The 19,873-nt window shown below is 32.0% G+C and overlaps 1 non-coding gene across 1 annotated transcript; it reads right to left on the reverse strand.

Moving 5' to 3' along the window:
• Nucleotides 1-277: 277 nt before the first annotated feature.
• LOC114108515 (small nucleolar RNA SNORA71) lies at nucleotides 278-411 on the reverse strand. The gene has a single exon (XR_003585488.1). It is a non-coding gene; the product is annotated as a small nucleolar RNA SNORA71 (small nucleolar RNA).
• Nucleotides 412-19,873: the final 19,462 nt, after the last annotated feature.

Genomic DNA, 19,873 nt, shown 5'->3' on the forward strand with positions numbered 1-19,873 from the left:
TATTTTCGAAAGAATAAATAAAACAGATAAAATGGTCACTTGAAGTTTTCTCTGTTGTAGAATCAAATCTGACTTTTGTTTGTATTTCATATATCTCAGTCAACTCTAACCTTGAAGAACAGTTAGTGCAATATGATTCTAAAATCAAAACAACTTCTTAAATAATTATTATCTAAAAAATAAAAGTATTCTAGTATAGGAAGAAAATAAATATAAGATTTCCTAAGAACAGTATATCAATTTATTTTATTTTATTTTGTTTTTTTCTTAATCAGAATGTGGGAAAGCTACAGGGTTTGGAAGGGATAGGTAGACCCTCCAAACATGGGGATAATGTCTTCCAGCCATTCCTCTCCCTGCACTATCAATGACCAGGGCATTAGCAGCCCATGATCACTTTCAAATGCAGAACATATCAATTTATTATACAGCATATTTTATAGAGATTTTTAAGAATGACTTGTTTTGGTTGGGTGTGAGGTTTCCCCCAAAAGGATAGGTGTGAGACAATGAAAGGAAGTTCAGAGGAGAAATGATTGAGATGTAAACGCCGTAACCCAATTAGTTAATTAATCCCTTCATAGGGATCAACTGAGTGGTAATGGTCATGGTAGGGTGTGGATGAATGGGATGGGAATTTGGGTGTGGTTTGGGGTATGTATTGAAATCTGGCAAGTGGAGACTTCCTTTTTCTGCTTCTTGATCATCATGTGCGCTGCTTTCCTCTAACACACTCTTCTGCCATAATGTTCTGCCTCACCTCAAGCCCTGAGGAGTGGAACTAGCCTTATATGGACTAAAACCACTGAAACAATGAGCCCTCAAATAAAATTTTCCCTCTCGACAATTGTTCTGCTTGAATCTTTTAGTCACAGCTGAATAAAAGCTGACTCAAATATGTATTTTATCAAATAAATTGTTTATTTACTCGCTTAATTTAGAAGTAAGGTTATATATATATATATATATATATATATATATATATATATATATATATATATATATATATATGATGTGACTCTATGGAACTTAATTTAACTGTGAATTTGTAAGTTAAACATAACCTCACTTTATTTTAAGCTTTCTCAATTTAATAATTCAGACACTGTATTTTCTCTTACTACATTTTATCATTAACTAAAAACTAGTTTCTAATGACATGTGAGAACATTAAATAAATAATATTAAAACTGGTTTGAATAGTTGATGTATTTGAATTGGTGTGAAAAATACATTCCCTTGGAAAAATATAGCTTTATTTCCTGGTTGTGTCACAGAATCAACTCAAAATATAATTAATTTTACCAAATAAAAATTGATTTCATTCTTCAAAAGAGATAACTACATTTTATTACCATTTTTTCCTCTACATTCATTTAAATGGCCTTGAAATTTTGCTTATGCTACACATATATCCTTAAAAACATTCACAATGTGGAACCCATATGGCCAACCAAAGGAATTCATAGGGTTAATTATATAAATAGAAGCTTTTAAAAATGCATTTTTCAAACTACAGGGAAGTACGTGATTATGTATATTTTAAATAGCTGTATATAATTTAAGGCTATCTAGCTTTTTATTTAATTTTAAAGATAAATTTTAAATTTTATAAGAGAAACAATGGCCAAGTAGGAAAAGAATATTTGTTGTTTAAATCACATTTAGTAAATTATATAGATGCTTAATGCAGATGTTTTCACTTTGACAATGATCTCATGGCTATTGCCAAGAAATAGAAAAATTCCAAAATACCTCTTCCCTGGATATTCTGTGCATCAATGGAAGAACAACCATCCACCAACAAGTTAAAAATTATCTATTCAATCTATTCAAACACAAAATTTTTGAAAATACAATAAAATTGATTATACCCATTTGAGGACAAAATTCTTTTCAGGAAACTGTATAGGTGTGCATTGTATGTGTTTCAGGAAGGAATATGTAAATGATAACAGCAATGTTTACCATGATGACTTCCAAAACATAATAAGCACAATGTAATGACAAGCACATTAACAACTTAATTTTTAAATTAAACACATTCTAATTTATAGATTATACATAGATTGTACTCTATGTATCTAGGTGTCTAAAATGTCAATTATTCTATTAGAGTTATGCAATCTGGAATACTCATAACTTGGTTTTAATGTTGATTAAAATTTAACATTTGGGATCACATCTTAGCAATAATACATCAGTGTCTATTCCAGTTTGGAGAGACCTTTATGTAGCATCTGCAAAAGCATTGACAGTTTCACATTGAAAAGGGTCATCAGGTTCAAGGGATACTAGAAAATTCAAATGTGTCTATGCAATTTGAAAATTTCCTGTTCCCCAAGGAGGACAAATTGCAAATATGGAGCAGTAAGGATATTGATGTTCCAGACTAACAGCTATTCTTGTAATCAGTTGACTAAAAAGAAGCAAATATTAAAAATTTCAGGGTAGAGGGCGAGGGTGTAGCTAAATATTAGAGCATTTGCCTAGCATATGTAATGCTCTGGTTTCAATCCCTACACCCAGCCACCCACCCACACACACAAAGAAAAAAAAAAAAGGAAAGAAAGAAAGAAAAAATAAGAAAAAAATTGAAGGGCACATTCAATATAAGTGGGGGATGGTTTTCTTATTTTAAAGGTTACAACTAAAACAAGTTCAGTGTAATATAGCAGTACCATTTCTGTTGTGTGATTCTACTTATTTCCAATGCTTATTCATTTAATCTACACAAACTCAACAAGTAAAGAAATACAACACCCCAAAAAGTTTTGTAAATATAATTCCTAATATATGAAGGAGACCTAGATCATAAAAAAAAAAAAAAAATCAGAAATCAGATCAATCTGTGTTTTCATGGAATTCTCACACAAATATATTTTGTGTGGTTGAAAATACATTAGTTTCTGTGATAAGGAATATCAAAATGTTAAGCTTAAAAAATCCAAAGAGATATAGTTTAGTTATTTATAAGAGACAGAGAAATATACAGGGAAAAGAGGCTGAGAACTTTGGGGATATTCTAAGCCATTTTCCATAGTGCTATGTCTCATAATTTGGGAGAATTTATTTTCTATTACTATTATAAAGTTACCCATTTTTTAATACTCTCCTACATATGTGCTGGGGATTGAAATTCCACCCATCAGATGGCCTTTGCCAGAATATACATACATATAACTTCATCTAATATTCAATTTATTCATATTTAATTTATCCCTTAGAAATGTGAAGTTTCAAGTACATAGCAATTAACCTAATAATCTGGGGAAAATGGTTAAAAGGAAGTGATATGATCAGGATCCAAACCCTGGTACTGCTTATATCCAAAGTACATGCTCTCTGTAGCATGCTGCATTGCTTTCTCCACAATCTAATATAGACACAAATGTGGCATAAATCAATACCCAATTTTTAACTTTCTGAAAAAAGATCATTTTGCTTTTATACAACTACATTATATAAGAAAAAACACAGGAAGAGTGTGTTACATTCAAAAGTTCTCAATGAGATAATTGTTAAAAATATAGAACCATAGAAAGTACTTCTTAGTTGTTTAAAAAAAGGCACTTCAAATCACAGAAAGGATATATTTCTTCTAAGAAAATACAACGTTGGCAATATCAGCACTAACAATTTTTAAAAAGTTTCACTGACAGGCTTTGGAATGATTCTTGAAATTAATATGTGCTATGATTTGAATGGGTTCCCCAGAATTCACGTGCTGGAAACTTAAGTCTCCAAGGAACCAGCGTTAAGAGGTTAGACTTTTAAAAGGTATCAAGGTCATAAGTTATTTGACCTCATGAATGCATTAATAAGGTTTCAAATGAGTGGGTTCCTTATCATTCCCTTTCCCTCTTTCTCACCCCATGGGAAGCCTTCTACTTGTTACTATGAAGCAAGAAGTCTTTCTCCAGATGCAGCCCTTTGATCTTTGACTTCCTTCTAGTTTTCAGAACTGTGAAACTAAGTTCTGTTCATTATAAATTATACAGTTTGTGGCATTCTGTTATAGCAACATGAAATGGACTAAGACAAGATGTAGCCATCATTTCTAAGGAAGTTTGTCATTATTCCCAGTATACGAAAAAGCTGGCAATGTCAATGCTAAGAGTTAAGTATTTTCTTCATAATGCTCAAGTGAAAAAAAAAATGTACATTACTTATTCTTATGAATAAAATTGGATTTGACTCTGTCTGTACTTAATTATTTTAAAAAGAATTAGATCTATATTTTAAAGCCTTTCTTTTCCTTTCTATGTTATAAAAATCCCAGAAGCCTTGCAATTAAAACAAACAGAGCAAGAGCATTTTCTTTGTTATCTGTTGCTATTATTCCAGAGATTAACACTATATCCACCCACCTTCATGGGCTTCTTGAAAGCAGATTTGTTATTCAAGACATATACCCTTTCATTGCTATAACATCAAACAATTTTGTAGTGCTCACTATGTCACCATTCAATTTTCTACTGGAAACCTTCCACAGCCAACCCTTCCAGAGGTCTTGCTGCCTTTAGAATGCAAGAAAAGTGAAAAAAGAATCAGACCTCTGTGACCAGCCATTTCCCATCCTTTGAAGTCAGACTCTGCTCATTAACCTCTTAAGCCAACTCCTCCTACCACAATTTTAGCTCTAAAATCACTTTATTGTGTTTGCAAAGGTCTTTTGACTTTCTCTTCCTAATGCAGATCAGGATCCCATGTCCAAGACACAAATCCCTGATCACCTTTTTTGGAAGAAGGAAAAAATATCACTTCTCATTCTTTGGTAAATATCACCTCTCAATTTCAGCAGCTGGAGAAAACAGCCACGGTTATTGACTCAATCAATTATGTTGCCATATTCTCTCTCTAGTGTGTACTCCTTGTTAAAACACTGCTTTTCATCTCAGTGTCCCTTGAGAGGTGGACTAAGACAGTGTTTAAATGTTTACTGATTTGGATCTTCCTTACACAGCTTCATCTAATCTGTGTGTAAGCAAAGAGATATTTTCATCATTTTTTTTTTTTTTTTGCTATTTAGAAATCTGACCTTCATTATTATTGGGTTTGTTTGTGTAAACCTTCTTATGAAGTATTTAGACATCAAGCCACAGCATTTCCCATCAATGATGTGTTTTTTTAACTCTTATAGAAGTTCTGATAATGCCAATGTCTGATATTTATTAATAATATTCTCTAAACAAATTCCATATTCACTTTTAAAATTATCCAATTTTCCTATAATTTAACAATTTTTACTTTGGATGAAAATCCTCCCTCTTCACCTATTTATTGGGTAGATGGATAGATAGATATATAGATAGATAGAAATATAGATATATTAATTTGCATCTCAGGAGGCATATCTAGATTTGAGGAGATGGGAAGCAGTTTCACCTCAGGCTTTAGCAATGTAGACAATTCTTTTTCATTTTTCAGAACATATTTCAATGTTTTAGACATTCAGATACTGAGATTAGAGAGGTTAAAAATTACCTTTCCAAAACTCTCACTTTCAAGGCATTATCTTGTAAGTTTCAAATAAATCAAAGTCTTTAACTAGCTATACGACAGTCATTTCTCTATGTCCCTTCTGAATCCACCTGTGCTCCATTTTATACCTATCCAAAAATCTCTCCTTATTCTCTATGTATTGAGGGAAAAATTTAAAATGATGTTCCTACCAATCCAGAAAATCCCCTCAAACAATTTCATTGTTGAGTAATTTTTTAAATAAATTTTAATGTGTGTCACAGGCAATCCACTAAACAGATTACACAGACATAAAGAATACTCACTTTTTATACAGGCCATCAGATATATATTATGTACACATTCTCAGAATAAGTGATGACTTTTCTTCATATAAAAGGATTTGACACATTGATTTGCTATGAATTCTTCCTTAATTCATTTTAAATTTATATGGTGTTTGGAGTAGCTATCAGTTCTAGCTATTTGTCATCATCCAAGGAAAAAGTCAAATATCTAGAATGGTGGCAAAGCTAAACTCTCACCGAGACAGCAAAATTTAGGTGTTGTCTTTTCTGATTTCACTGGGTTGTATGTAACTCAGGAATTAGGGTCACATAGCTTGTTAAAAGCTTCACATGCATATCATAGGGACATAGGCAGGATACACAATGCAAATTTCCTTGAGAAATCGGGCTTAGAATAGGAAAGGGGAAAGATTGTCTTCTGTGAATTAATGAGGACCACTCTCCTCCACCAGTATGATACTTTATTATATATATATATATATATATATATATATATATATATATATAAAACAGAAGACAATCTTTTCAGATTTTTTTTCCCATGCTGGAGATTAAACTCAGGGCTTCATGCATGCTAGGCAAGCACTGAAGCACTGAACTACATCCCCAGCCCTCACATATGTTCTTGTGGTAGCTAATTTTTTTCATAATGAGTTTAAATAGTTACAAATGGATATCATTCCCAACATATTTAAAATGATGAAAATTGAAAATAATTCTGTTACAGTAGCTTGAAGTATTTCCAAAAGAATCTAGGTATCACTGATAATTTGTATTCAATATTATGCATACATGATATATATATATGTACAAAATATATAAATATATGTAATATCTTGAATTTTTATTTGAATTTCATTTCTACTTTCTCTGAATAGATTTTTTTTTACCTATAAACAAATGTAATTTATTAGCAGGATGCAGTGGCACATGCTTATAATCCAAAATACTCAGGAGGCTCAAATAGGAAGACTGCAAGTTTGAGACCAGCCTTCACTATTCAGTAGTACCCTGTTTCAAAATAATAGTAATAATAATAATAATAATAATAATAATAATAATAATAGTCTGAGGATGTAGTTCAGTGGAGAGTGGTATAGTGCACATGGGTTCAATTCTCAGTTAAAAAAGACTACAAAAATAATTTATAGATTATACAGACTAAATATTTTAACATTGATTTTTCAGTTTGGGGTGTTTTTCTCTTTGAATTGAGTTTTGTTGTTGATGTTGTTGTTGTTTATAGTTATAGATGGACAGTAATGGAGAGCATGCCTTTATTTTACTGTGGAGCTCCAGGGTCACAAATCCAGTGCTTCACACATGGTATGAAGCACTCTGCCACTGAGTTAGATCCCCTGCCATGAATTGTGTTTTTAAATTATTAAATTCTGAATCAAAACATAAACATTGTATACCTTTTAAATGTAACTACTTAAGAAACACTGTTTTGAAAATCCATCCCTTAAAGCTGTTTTCCTTTTGAGACAAAGTCCCCACTGTGCAATCTTGCTTATTGTGAGAATGTAGGAGAGTGCACTTCATTCCTATATTTTCATAGATCAAGACACCAAGAAATCTTGTTCTCAGAAATAAGTAATTGGGAGTTGAAATATTTTATTATAACAATATCACTCATTTATTTGAATCATTTACGGAATTATAACAAAAATCATAGAGTGATATACTTAAAAGCTCATTTATACTCAGCTGCCCCTGACAACTCAATTAGATATTCTTTCAAATGTTTGAAGGGCAAAAATGTAATAACCTAAAAAAGTAGTCATTTGCAAAAGGTTTTGCTATGGAGTCATAAGAGTCAGTTACTTTTTAAAAATGAAAATGAATATTTTAATTGCCTTTTTGTTTTTTATCCTGGAGATTTCAGTACCCAAGGATTAACTACCAAAGGAAAGTTAAAGATGGTTGAGAAATGTTATTTCTGTTCTGAAAAAAAAGAGACAGTGTTGGTGAAAGATCCTTTTGAAATGGAAAAATTGATAGGATAATACCATTTCTTAAACAAGAGTTATTTAAATTTGATTATGAAAAACTGATACTGTCACCATAAAGAAGCACAATGAAGCTTTTACAGAGGTCAAGGCAACCTCTAATCAGATGGTTCTTAACAAGTCACAGAAAAGAATTTAAAGATGCCTCAGGTTTTAGCAAAGAGAACAGTTTTATTTGAAGGGGAAATGTGAAGATGTGAATTCTGAGAGAATAATGGGGGCAATCTAGAGAGCCAGATGTGCCCTCCTGGGTCTTGGGTTCTTCTTTTAATGGGAACTTTGTGAAGGCTGGGCGTGGAAAGATGCTTGGGAAGTATTTCTGCCTGATCAACTCAGTTCTTTTATCACAGATAGCAAGAAATTCATTTGTGGCGGTTTTGTTCTCTCCAGGTTCCTCAAGCTGACATTGTCTCTTCTATCTATATAACTTGTGGAATAGGCCTATAAGTTTCTTAATATATATTTCATTTGTTTCAAATAGTCAGATGATATAATGTGTAGGAAAATATTGTATGTAAACTTCAATCAAAATAAAGCAATTTTCAGAAATGAGCTAATATACACTAACTCCAAGATAGAAAGATTTGTCAAAAATTGGGAAGTTATTGACCTGGAGTAGTAGTATCTTTCCTTATTCGTATTCTCTCATTTCTACCCATCTTTGTATCCTCTATCCTACCTCATTTCTGTTAAAAGTATCTGACTACCTACAATATTTCTAGGTTATCCTGTTCTCTCAGGGGCTAGCAGATTTTGCTTAAAACTAAGAACCTACAGAAGTCTGCCAGGGTTTACATTGTGAAATATGTGTTTGTAAATGATCACAGTGGCTGCTTTATGTGAAATACTTTGAGGAGGAAGAAGAAAAGAAGTCAGAGACATATCTGAGAGGTTTTCCTTAGCATGGAACAAAAGTCAACTATTGTTTTAGTCAGCTTTAATGTTGCTGTGAACAAATGACCTGACAAGAACAAAGTAGAAAAGGAAGACTATTTTGGGTAAGAGTTTCAGAGGCTCAGTCCATGGTCCTGATTATACAGCTCTGGGTCCCAGATGAGGCAGAGAACTGTGGTGGAAGGGCATGGTGGAGAAAAGCTGCTTAGGGCATGGCACCAACAAACAGAAATCTCTGCTTACCAGGGACAAAACATGAACCCCGAAGGATGCCCCAGGGACCTAATTTCTCCAGTCACATCCTATCTTCCTGAAGTCACCACCCAATTAATTCTCATTGGTGAATTAATCCACCAATTAGATTACACCTCTCAATTAAATCATTTCACCTCTGAAAATTTTCACATTGTCTTACACATGATCTATCCAAACCATAACCTTTATGTTTCCCTTACCTGCTTTACCCAATGCACCAATAAAGTTTTTTTGGGGTTCTTAAAGGTCAACTAATAAAAGAGAATGAACTCATTCAAGAACACAAGTCCCTAACCTCAGAAAGTTTAAAATAGTTATATGCCAACCTGCTTACAATTTATTTTTATGCCTGAGAGTGCTTTCTTATGAGCAGCTATACCAACATACAAATGCATTCAAATAGAGTAAAACTATCTTTTATTACAATTGTAGCACCACACTTAAGACATTACTACAAAATTTAAATATAAAATTGTACATCCACAAAGTATTAGGTTGAAGGAAGCTGGATTTTAGTAAACCAATCAATAAGACCTCTGTGTGTGTGTGTGTGTGTGTGTGTGTGTGTGTGTACTGGTCTTCTTATTCAATAACTTAGGATAGAACTATTCTTTACTCATGTGCTCTATAAATGCAAAATAGAAGCCTCAGGTCCTTTGTCTTTCAGAGTGATTCAGCCTGCATGAATAATTTTGTTTTGTTTTGTTTTGTTTCTTGTAGAAAAAATGTACAAAACTGAATTTCCTGTTTCTTAACAGTGTTTTTTTTTTTTTTAATTTAATTTCAAAAAAAAAAATAGGAAGATGAGAGGAAAAGCCAATGTAGATTAAAAAAAATGTGGTCTAACAGGTAGTTTGTGGAAACTAAAATAAATAGAAATAAATTTTAAAAAATTCTTTTGACACTTTGTTAATGAAAGTGTGAGAGAAATACAAATACATTACAGCTGCATATATAAGACCTGTGAAAATTTGCTGATTATAAGGCATAGAGTTAATGGTCTGTAATTGTGGTGTTTTTTGAATGCAGTATCAGTAATGAAGATAACAGATGTTCATGTTAACATGAAAAAAATATTAAAGGAGTGAATGTCTTTTGTTTGGGATAATTAATTCTATACCTCACTCCTGCATACAAATGCATATATAAACTGAAGTCAATTCTAAAGAGAACTCAATGAACTAAAAATAGACTGAACAAAATTGTATTTGATGGTAACTTAAATTACTATTTTTGTTGTTCTCTGTGACTATCTCATTTAGTTTCTATTTTGTTTGCTTATATTCCAAGGTGATTTTTAATGGATTTACTATTGCATAAAAATCTCATAGCATGTGGAAAATCTATATGGAGTACCATTTAGAGATTGTGTCCCATAATTAATTATAGTTGTTGTTTTTGCTGCTGTTTGTTTAAAGTTTTTTCAGTATGTGTGTGTTTTGACATTATTCTTCTCATTCCAATGGGGAAAAAAATAGACAAGTTAAAATTGCAAGAATATTTTGCACCCAGTGTCAACCAGCTACTCTTTCAAATAAATTATGAGAATGTTAAAAACATATTATATAAAAATAAACTGCTGAGAAATAGGCAAAGGCATTTATACCTTGATAAGAGACATTTAAAATGAGGAGTAGAAAATAAAGTTATGTGTTCTAAAGCAAATGACTCCCCTTCCATAATAAAAAGATCTGACACATTATTAACCATTTCACCACTTTTCATTATCCACATTATTGATATCAGATTTCTAAAGAATTTATTTTGCTTGTTAATAATATTAACAAACATCAGAAATGTTAAATTCACCATTCTTCATTATCATAGCACTTTAGACACTCATTAAAATATAAACCAAATAACTTTGTTAATTATTTACAAAGAATTTTAAGTCCATTTCTTCTAATGCAAGACATGGCAATTTCTTTGCCTGTGAGTGCCTTCTTTTCCTTCAAATTAAATAGTAATTTGAAACTCGTGGAAAGACCAGGTACTGACATCACCTGAAATCAAAGCTTACTTACCTACAACTTATATAAGAAAACAAAGATAGTCAAATTCATGGCAAAGTGATGAATGCTTTTATGAAAAACATGTTTCAAGGGGATGGACAGCAGTGTCCTTGTCAGTGGAGGCCATCACTGTAGATCATAACTTCTGAGAAAACAAGGGTTAATTCACATTTGCATTGACCCTAGTCAAAGGTCCTTTGCAATAGAGCTAGAATCACTCTTGATTTAGATTTGTTTGGACAGATTCCAGAGACTTGCTTACCGAGGTCTGGTGCACTTCAGTTATCATAATTACATAATATGCAATGTGCCTGCAGGACACAGTAAATGTCATCACTTCAGGCATAACAGCAAGCCATATCAATCATCCTCAGCCCTTGCAGGGTAGAAGATCTGGCTCAGCGCTTATCTGTGTGCTTAGAACTGGAACAGAGCTTTGGAACGAGAATAAGGGTCATTAATCTTTTGTCTATGGAAGCTCATGCGATCAGCTCTGAATGCTACACCACACTTCTTAAAATAGGTTTAATTCCCATGCCTGTATCTCAGTTCAATCTGAATTTAAGAAATGGACTATTATTTAGCAGACTCTTGTAACAGTGTGGATAACACTACCTGGTATAACAAATAATCCTTACTTATGAGGCTAAAAGGCTAACACTTATTTCTAATTAACAATATTCATTTAGGTCATTCCTGGTCAGTAGGTAAGTTTTTCCATGTGGTAATCGAGAAAATTGGCCTTCATTTTTGTAGTTGCAACTTTTGTCTAGGGCCAGTGAGTTCTCCATATTCAACTGACAAATGTAGGAAGAACTGGAGGAGGACTCAGAAATTTATATGTATCAGGCCTTGAAACAGTGCAAATGAATTAGGACTCAGTCATTTGGAAATGTACCCAAGGTTGTATCTAGGAAGAAGAAGAATTCAGTGAAGAACAACCAAGCTCTGCCTCAGATTCCCAAAATCTAACTTTGTATAACAGGGAGACCATACTAACCTTATATGACACAAACACGTTCAAAACCACATTTCTCTTGCTATTAACATACTTAATGTTCTATGAGCTTATAGGTTTCCTGAACTGATGGTCTTCAAAATGAATGTTAGTAATGGTGATTACATTTATGTCCAAGAAATAAAGACATAAGTGTTGGTCTATATGAATATGCAAAAGATGTAGTAACAGCCCCTTACACCAGCATAAGTCTCCTTCAATAACCAATCTCCCAACATGGGCTTATTCTGCTCACATCCTCATTTTTTCGATGTAGACATTATTTTATAAAATATTATATTTTCTTATAAACAAAACATACAATACAATCTTTCAATCACTAAGAAGAAATTATGAAACATGTATTTTTTATAAAAATACATATTACTTATGTATGATGATTGTAATCATGTGTTTTAAAATTTTAACATGGTTTCTATCAATATCTGTTGATTGAATCAGCGCTGAATCTATTTTATCCCTTTTCTGTTTGTCATTCCTATTTACATTATTTTTCACACAGGTTGTCTGATGGCTAAAGTTCACTAATCCAATAAAGACCACACTACTTACTATGATTTCATGACTTCTTCATGAATAATGTAAATTATCTCCCTATAACTACAACCTTCATTTTTGCTAGTTTGTTAAAATTGAATTATAACATACACATCATAGAGGTATTGATAAACATTCCAACAACTATCCTATGGCTATTCTACATCTTTCCACACTGTTACACATGCTATATATCATTTGTTACTAGGAGTATATTCTTGTATGTGCAACAGGGAATGAATTATACTAAAATGGTGCCACCTGAATTAAAGCAATGTGAGACACTTGGAAGTCCTTATTAAAAAAGATAACACAAGTTATGGTTTATATGAATAAGTCCTTTAAAAAAAACTCTAAAATGCGGTAGCTTCATCAAACTATTTAGTTTTTCTTTAATAAAAAAAATAAGAAATATACTTGCATGAATGCTAACTGTAAAAATACATTCCATCCTCTTGCCCAATGATGCTTAGAGTGCTGATCATCTGAATGACCAAACATTGGCAGTTTCTCTGTAAGACCTCTTTTCTGTTTTACTGTGACAAGAAATCCATTATGAAGATGAAAATATAAGTACTAAAATGAGAGATTCATTGTACAATAACTTCCTTTTCTCCTGTGTCAGGATCATTTTTCCATTATTAATTATCAAAGCAATGCCAACTAATTGTATAAGATCTGGATAAATCTGTGCTAACCTAAAGAATTTTAGCACATATCAAATAACATATTAGATCATATTATTACATCACTGTGGCCAAAATACTTGAAAAGAACAGCTCAAATAAGGAAATAATTATTTAGGGTTGTTGGTTTGGGAGATCTTAGTTAATAGATAGCCAACTCCATTGCTCTGGGCCAAAGGTGAGACATCACTCAGCCCATTTAAACTAAGATGGACTGATTTGTTACAGGTTTTACAGTTCAGTTACTCCACCTTTGAACATTACTGCATTAACACAGGAGCTTTAGGGAGACATTTTATATATCCCAGTCATAATACTTGTGTTCTCTAAACTGTGTCCAGATTTTATGTTTCTTTGTTTGTTTTTCTCATATGTCAGTAGAAAATCTCCAGCTAGTGCTTTCTGCCAGGAAAGAATTTAAATTAGTGTTTGGGTGTATGAGAAGCATATGAAAGAAACTGAAGATTAGTAGTTATTATGTTGATTGTATACAATGTAGCCTAACCATGTTTGCTACATTGGGATTGCCATTTTCTTCATGGTATAAAATTAAAATTATTTATTGTTTAATAATTACTCCTCATTAGAAATAATTTTTCTTAGAATGAATGAGTCAAAAATCTGGGTAGTATTGATGGGAAATATATACATAGCAAACTTGATTTTAATTCTTGTGCCAAAGGAGTCTTATTAAGGAAGGTAGGGCCTAATCCCACATGATGAAGATTAGGGCCTACTTTTTCTTCTATTAGATGCATGGTCTCTGGTTTTATTCCTAAGCCCTTGATCCATTTTGAGTTGAGTTTTGTGCATAGTGAGAGACAGGGGTTTAAATTTCATCTTGTTGCATATGAATTTGCAGTTTTCCCAGCACCATTTGTTGAAGTGGCTATCGTTTCTCCAATGCATGTTTTTGGCACCTTTGTCTAATATAAGATAATTGTAATTTTGTGGGTTAGTCTCTGTGTCATCTGTTCTGTACCATTGATCTACTAGTCTGTTTTTGTGCCAATACCATGCTGTTTTTGTTACTATTGCTCTGTAGTATAGTTTAAGGTCTGGTACAGTGACCCTACCTGCTTCACTCTTCCTGTTAAGGATTGCTTTAGCTATCCTGGGTCTCTTATTTTTCCAGATGAATTTCATGATTGCTTTTTATATTTCTATGAGGAATGTCATTGGGATTTTGATCAGAATTACATTAAATCTGTATAGTGCTTTTGGTAGTATGGTCATTTTGATAATATTAATTCTGCCTATCTAAGAGCAATGTAGATCTTTCCATCTTTAAGGTTTTCTTTGGCTTCTTTCTTTAGGGTTTTGTAATTTTCATTATATAGATCTTTTCACCTCTTGTTTTAAGTTGATTCCCAAGTATTTTTTATTGTCATTAATTATATGAGAAGAGATGCATTGGCAGCTCTAAAAATGAGAAGAAAAAGAAAGGTACTTGGCCATGGCATAAATCCCAGAGGAACAATGCCTCCAATAGCCTCACAAATGAATACAGAGCACAAAACTTCCAGCCAAAATGAAGATATTTGCTATATTCAGGAGATGTGATAGAAGGCATAGTTTTCTAGAGACTCATATGTGCTATATTTAGCACATCTTTATAGACAGTTTTCACCATATAGTTAACAAAAATTATCATCATCATAAGATACTCTGATTCAGAACAAGGACAAGTCTGTAGCCATCTACTGCCTGTGAAGAATGGGTCTGTTTAGAAAAAAATAGAAAAATCCAGAAAAAAAGAATAGGGGGAGGAGGAGACAATTAAACTGTGTTTACAGGAGCCTATGCTTCTGACTTTGATTTTACTATTAAAGGAGCCCTAGGGGAAAATTCCTGGAAATAATAAAAATGATTTATATAGGTTTTAGAGTTTTAAACGCACAATAAAACCTTGTTCTTTTTTCTCTTTTTTATTGTTCATAATCAAGGTATAAATCATATTCATGTTCTTTTACAAATACTTATTTCATGAGATTGTATTTGAGTTAGGGGATTTCAAAGTCATTTTATAAGGATAAACTGAGTAGTTATGCATTTTGTCTGTAAGATCTAAGTCATATTATTAAAAGTCCTGTTTAATTACTTTGAGAAAGCGATGACATGATATTCAGTCTTTCAGATTTCACATAGTTCAGTCTCCATACATAATCCCCTACAAAGATTTTTCTGCACATTTTTTCCCTGATAATACAAAAGTGTTGTGACTTAAGTCCTTTAAAATCACTTGGTAAAATGTTTCAGACACAATTCATTCGCCATATAATATCCTCTGAAATTTCTCACTTATTTGTCTCTCAATTTCTTTCCTTAGAATACAAAATCATTATAGCTTAAGTCTTTTAAAATCTCCGGTAAGGGCTGGGGACATAGCTCAATTGTGGGGCACTTACCTAGCATATGTGAGGTCCTAGGTTCAATCCCTACTAGTGAAAATAAATAAACAAACAAACAAGCAAATATACTGGGAAGCATATGATTATAAATTGATGAAACCATATTAATTGTCTAACAATCAGCATCTTTAATGTACAGGAAAAAATCATATATTAACTCTATTGGCTAAGAGTTCCAAATTTAATTTGTATAAAAACAGAAAAACGAGTAAGTAGAAACTATTATCCTAGTTAGTCTTATCTACCGATATGCACAAGGAGATTCAGCTGTGCCTACCTAGAACTGTAGAGATAAAGAGAGGCAGAGATAAAGGCAGTTGAAGGCTAATGTAGGCAGAACAAAGAAATTTTAAAATGGAACTTGAAGATTGTTGGGATTATGGTCAGGTATATATGAAAGCCACGCTATTATCTTGAATTGTTCCAGAACTCCCTAAAGATAATAATGTTTGTGACCTTTCCATTCAAGTCAGACTGTGTAGATACTAACAGTGCACAAAATGCAAAGGGAAAGATCCTGCCATGTCTTATAGTGGTTACTGTAAAATGAAAGAAGACATGATGGTATGACATCCAACAATATAACAATTTTAAGTTTGAGGAAAAGTTGTGTATTAATTAGTTCAAGCTAGTATAACAAATAAACACGGTGGGTTAGAAATATAAATCTATCACTCATGTAAAAATATAAATCTATTACTTCCCAGTAATTGCATCTGGAATTTTAAGATCAAGGTACAAGCTAACTTTATTCTTGAAGGGGAAATGTTTTTTTTTTTTTTTTTTTTTTTCTTACATTGTGAGAAGTGGAGAGAGAGAGAATACATTATAGCATTATAGCAGTTTGGACACTGTAAACAATCTCATCATGGGAATGTTGAAGGAAGATAAACATTTAGAAAACTGGATGAATTTGTGTCAAAACCATCAGAGGGTTATTTGACAACAGAAGAGAGGGTAGTGCCACATGGATTATGTAAGTCCCTTGTACTCAGGTAATGTACCTTCAGGTCATATCTTCTGGGAGGAACTTTTCCACAGGAACTTCATCATGACCAATGCCTCAGAAGAAATGAAGCATGGCAGAGATGTTTTTTCTGTGATAGATAAACAATCAAACTATTTCTATGGCCCTCATTTGTATTGACCTTTCTTGCATTAAAATAACGTACATATACACAGGGAATCACTCTCAGAGTTGGCAGAACTTGGAGCTCACTTTCTGGATCCTGCATACTGAGTGGATGGCTTAGGGAAGCTGTAACTGTAGCCTGTGAGCCTCCACACAGGAGGAGACAATGTCTCATAGCCTACATCCTATGGAAGACAGTCTTAAAATTTCAAGAAATCTATAAACGAACAGTAGTAAACCAGAAAGTTTTGACAAATTATTGATAGTTCTATTGAAACTGAAGAAGGATTAAAATATATATTTTAAGTAATTATTCAGGAAGTTGATGACTGATAAATATACATGTGTGTGTGTGTGTTATCCAGAGAATTATTAGACCCAAGGTGAATGGAATTTTTCACCCAGATGAGAGAAAATGGAACACAAATACTGCAGAGTACTTTTCTTCCTCTGTGTCTATTACTAAAAGAGTATGAAACATTAAAACAATGCATGGGATATTAAAAGGTGGTTACAAATTTTTGATAGTTTTAATGTAAAGGAAGATCAAAATTTAATTATTAATCAAAATAATGATGAACAATCAGATGAGAAATCAAGCACAAAATTAGAGGAGGTTTTTCATAAATGAATAAGGACAGATTATTTGGTATTATAAAATTTTGCTTTATCAATTAATTTTAAATTAAATTATTAAAAATAAAGATTATAACTACAAATTTTTCAAATTCTAATCATAACACTCATAATTGAAACAAAAAAAAATAAAAAATAAAGAGTGATTGTAAGCTTTCTGTCGAAGGAACCGCTGAGCTTAGTATGGCAATATGTAAATCAATGGATGTGTAAATGATGTGATTCGGCAATCTGTGTATGGGGTGAAGGTGGGAGTTCATAACCCACTTGAATCAAAGTGTGGAATATGATATGTCAAGAAATTTGTAATGTTTTGAACAACCAACAATAAAAAATTAAAAAAAAAAAGAGTGAATTCTGTACTTTTACTTAGTGCTACTGAGGAAAGAATGAGGATTTTTTAGTATTTATTTGGCTAGGCAGGAAAAGTTAGGAAAGCACCATCATTTTTAAAATGTTTTCATACTTTTGCAGAGGCTAAGAATATAAAAAAAAAAAAAAAAAAAAAAAAACAGACTCAGATGAATACCTATTTGGAATACACTGCAGAGTCCTGTATTAACCTTGTTAAAATGTTTGCAGATTCCATTCAAACTAGATTATGAGGAAAATACTATTGGAAACAGATTTAATTAACTGTCCCTAAACAGGAAATAAAACTTTATGGCTACCTTCTGAGACATTGCATTTAGTGTTTTGCCTATTTTATGGTACTGTAAATGATGCATTTCCTTTTTCAAGTAAAATTTAATGAAAGACAATTAAAAAGGCACTAACTAGATTAAAGATAAAAAATAGAAGTGCCATAAATATCATATTATGTGAAAAAAAGGACTATAATTTATTTATTCTTAAGTTCTCTCTCTTCCATAAATAGCAGATGTGTACATATAGTTGTATCAGTACACATACAGTATAGACAGATGCAGACTGAATTTTTAAATATAATAACATAGTAAAAATATATTTTACATTGGATTATAAAAGGAATTAAACTATAAACCCGAGATGTAAGTGATTAAATTTTTCCAAAATTTATAGATGATAGAATGATATGATTCTATCAGAAAATGTTTCAAAATAAAATATAAAGAATGAGAATGAATTTTAATGTAGAACCTATAAATGCAGCTTAGGACAGATGAAATTTAAAGGAAATAGTTTTACTTTTTCAGTATTAGATGATAAATTATAGCAAACTGAGTCATACATGTCAATTATTGAGAAAAATTAATGAAGATGCGGAGTTCATAAGATCTTAAATTATTGGAATGTTATAAATATTATAAATATCTTCACAATGAAAAGATTATACATGCTATTTGTATAAGCTTATGTATGCTTTTCTACATAAATAATTCTTCCTTTCAGCAAGGAACAAATGAACTACTAGGTTAATTTGGATTATTCATGAACAAAAGGACAGTGCTTTGGAAATGTTCATCAAATACTGAATATTTTAATGTACTATGTAACAATGCAGCATATGATCTTTCCCTTTTCGTTAACACTTGGTATAACTCTCATGGTTTAGGTTTTCTTTTCTGATTACATTTATAAGTTAAATTGCCTGTTTTATTAAAAAGTAGAATAAATATTAACTTTTTGACCTATCTAGGTCATCCTGCAGGCATCTCCTTCCAGCCTATTTGTTTCTGCAGAATCTACATATTTAATACTGAGGGATTTTTCCTTTCATAATATTTGTTCAATCATCCACATCATTAATAAAGTTATTAACTGAGGACAAATCCAGCACCAGTACTCCCTCACCACCTTGAAATATTGTGCTGATGCAGAGGTTGTATCTGATTTAATTCTTCAAGAATCATTGATGTGGAAATAGTTTTCAGCAATGGAAATCTTTAGTACGTATTTAAGAACAACTCATTTAATGCTCAGCAAGGAACTTTTCTGCAAAAGAGAAACGAAAAATAGCAGATTTGTGTCCAGAGAGGGCACAAGGTAAGAGGGGTGTCTTTTTGAGATGGGGAAGGAAAAAACCCAAAAAACAAACAAACAAAAATGGCTAGTCAAGACAGAAGGCTAAAAAGAAAAGGGAAGCCAGTAAAAAAAGCAACTTTATCTTTGCCCATTGATGAAGGACCAATTCTGAAGCACTTTTAAATATTTTAAGCTCTAAAATTATGCAGTTGTGTAAATTGATAATAACACAGTTTCCATGCGAGTAATGGTGTAGAGATGATCCTTTGGTTACAGTTGCTGTGTTTAACTGGCACATCTGAGAAACCTATTTCCTTGTTATTGAAGTCATATATATGATTTGCAAAAAATGGATTTTGGTTTACTTTTGCACTCTGCTTAATATCAGACTATTCAAAATAACTTAGTCATTTTTTATAATAATTATAAGTTAGAAATAGACTGAACAAGGGATTTTACATTTTCTGTATTAATCTGAAGACAGAAGTTTTATATTTACTTTTAGAGAATAAGACAAGTTTCATAAGACACAGTCTATTTCAATGAAAATATTTTCCCCAAGCAA

The sequence above is a fragment of the Marmota flaviventris genome, chromosome 5 (assembly GCF_047511675.1).
Source record: "Marmota flaviventris isolate mMarFla1 chromosome 5, mMarFla1.hap1, whole genome shotgun sequence".
Taxonomy (NCBI): domain Eukaryota; kingdom Metazoa; phylum Chordata; class Mammalia; order Rodentia; family Sciuridae; genus Marmota; species Marmota flaviventris.